General features: G+C 43.1%; 1 pseudogene; it reads left to right on the top strand.

The window, feature by feature from the left end:
- Positions 1-2,236: 2,236 nt before the first annotated feature.
- Positions 2,237-2,755, top strand: LOC130605414 (Y+L amino acid transporter 2-like; annotated as a pseudogene).
- The last annotated feature ends 206 nt before the right edge of the window (positions 2,756-2,961 follow it).

Genomic DNA, 2,961 nt, shown 5'->3' with positions numbered 1-2,961 from the left:
ATTGAGTGTGCCCTCAGCAAGTTTGCCAATGACACCAAGCTGTGTGGTTCGGTTGATAGGCTGGATGGAAGGGTTGCCATCCAGAGGGACCTTGACATGCTTGTGAGGTGGGCCAAGGTCAACCTCATGAAGTTCAACGGAGCCAAGTGCAAGGTCCTACACCTGGGTCAGAGCAATCCCAGGCACAGCTGGGACTGGGCAGAGAAGAGATTCAGAGCAGCCCTGCAGAGAAGGACTTGGGGGTGTTGGTTGATGAGAAAATGAACATGAGCAGGCAGTGTGCGCTCGCAGCCCAGAAAGCCAACCGTATCCTGGGCTGCATCAAAAGGAGCATGACCAGCAGGTCAAAGAAGGTGATCCTGCCCCTCTGCTCTCATGAGACCTCACTTGAAGTACTGTGTACAGTTCTGGTGTCCTCAGCATAAGAAGGTCATGGAACTGTTGGAACAAGCTCAGAGGAGTACCACGAGGATGATCAGGGACCTGGAGCGCCTGCCGTATGAAGACAGGCTGAAAAAGCTGGGGTTGTTCAGCCTGAAGAATTGAAGGCTGCATGGAGACCTCATAGCAGCCTTCCAGTATCTGAAGGGGGCCTATAAGGATGCTGGGGAGGGACTCTTCATTAAGGACTGTAATGACAGGGCAAGAGTTAGTGGGCTAGAACTTCAACAGGGGAAGTTTAGATTGGATATAAGGAACAAGTTCTTTACTGTGAGGGTGGTGAGGCACTGGAATGGTTTGCCCAGGGAAGTTTTGAATGCTCCATCCCTGGTGGTGTTCAAAGCCAGTTTGGGCAGAGCTTTGGGTGACATGGCTTAGTATGAGGTGTCCGTGCCCATGGCAGGGGGGTTGGAACTAGATGATCTGAAGGTCCTTTCCAACCCTAACTATTCTACGATTCTATGATTCTATCTGCAATTTAAGCTGGTTCCCATACAAGACTGTTCCTTGACTTGGTTATTTCTTTCTTGATCGTCTATAAAATAGTCCTTATTTAAAATTGTAGCTAATCATCCATATATTTTTGTGTTATTAAATGTCATTAGCAGTAGTTTTCTTTTGGAAGGCATAGGAGAATTTCAGAGAATTCTCATCACTCCTGAGTGTCATACAACGCTCCTGAGCTTGTAGCAGGTGGTCCTTGAATATCGACCAACAGTCTCGGGGCCCCCCGCCCTCTAGGGCTATATCACATGGAACCTTACTAAGTAGGTTCCTGAAGAGACCTAAGTCTGCTCCCTTGAAGTCCAGGGCAGTGAGCTTGCTGCACACTCTTCTCACTGTCCTGAGGATCTCGAACTCGACTATCTCATGATTGCTACAACCAAGGCCTCCCTGCAGTGTCACATTTCCAACTAGCCCCTCCCTGTTGGTGAGCACAAGGTCACAAGTTCCTGGCTCTTTTCTAAATTATCAATTCTGAAGCAGAGGAAAACGTTCATTTAATTTCTGTGTTCTCAAGTTCTGTTAAATACAGTTGCTAATGGAGGAATTTGGATTGAATCTACTGTGTTTTTTTTCACATGCAGCCTGCACTCTTAGATATCTCCAAAAAATTAGGCAGTGGGTACTGGGAACAGTTTTGGGGAGGGAGCGAAGTATAGAATCAGTTAAAATCAAGAGCTGGATCAATGGCATTCTGGCATAAGTATCTCTTCACATTGCCCTTAGCGAGAGCCCACACTGCATTAATAACATGAACAACCCTGTTGTTAGATCACTCATAATTTACATGTGCAAGTACAATAATTTGTTTTATTTTTTAGTACTGCAATAAATCTATGTTCATACTTAGAACTTCCAGCTAGGTCTTAGGGTGATTGCTTTTCTACATCACCTCTCTTTGCTTCCATCTGTTCTTTCTTTCTTTTCAACATTGTAATCCCTTAATTCTGTGCTTCCTACGGTTTTGGTTGTTTGTGTGTTTTGTTTCATTTTATTTTTTCCTAAAGGTACAAGTTCCTTTCTCAGCTTAAGTTATATTGGAATTTGTCTCTTGTTCTGTGCGTGTTGTTTTTTCTGTTTAACTATGCATGAATTTACTGTTGTGTAAGAACATATATGAAGCAACAAAAGGGAATTTCTCAATTTGCCTTTGTGAATTGTGAGGTAAAAAGGTGTAAAGAAGACTTGTCAAGGACGTCCTAGGATTAAAAAAAAAATATATATTTATTTCAGCTATGTTTTGGTTTAGAGTGTGATTTGGAGTCATGGAAAATTCATGTTTTTTTTCAGAATGGAAGAAAGAACAGATCTTATGAAGTCGGATAATTCACTGGCTGAATACAGCCCAGACAAATCAGACAGGACAGATATAAGTGACAGCTGTTAAATGCAGGATGGAAACCAAAATCCAATGCAACTGAAGAAAGATATATCTTTGATAAATAGGATATGCCTTATAGTGGGCAACATGATTGGCTCAGGTATCTTTGTCTCTCCCAAAGGAGTTCTCATCTACAGCAGATCTTATAGATTGTCTCTAGTAATTTGGGCAATTGGAGGGATTTTTTTCAGTCTTTGGAGCCCTCTGCTATGCTGAACTTGGAACCACTATTACGAAGTCAGAAGCCAGCTATGCATATATTTTGGAATCTTGGGAGCTTCATTGTTTTTATTCATTTGTGGACCTCACCCCTAATTGTTGAACCAACCAGTCAGGCAATTATTGCCATCACCTTTGCTAACTTTCTTCTTTTCTTGTGATCCTCCGTATTTGGCTTGCCATCTCATAGTGATGCGAAGGGTTAACTGATGTACAGGGGGGTTAGGGTGAAGCTGTTTGTTTAACAATGTTACTGCTTACTCGTGCTTACTCAACAAATACGTGCTCAACACTTATCGTGCTTGCTGGAACAGAGTGGGAGGACCAAGGCTATTGATAAGAGGAAGGAACAGTAACTCCTTTTCTCTGGACCCCTAAACCGACTGAAATCTGCTTTGTGGTTTGGACAGTGACTA

The sequence above is a fragment of the Pezoporus wallicus genome, unplaced genomic scaffold (assembly GCF_028554395.1).
Source record: "Pezoporus wallicus isolate ANWC-B61680 ecotype Strahan unplaced genomic scaffold, APGP_CSIRO_Pwel_v1 contig_7728, whole genome shotgun sequence".
NCBI lineage: Eukaryota > Metazoa > Chordata > Aves > Psittaciformes > Psittacidae > Pezoporus > Pezoporus wallicus.
The sequence above is the reverse complement of the archived record's forward strand: the minus strand, read 5'-3'. Positions and strand labels throughout refer to the sequence as shown.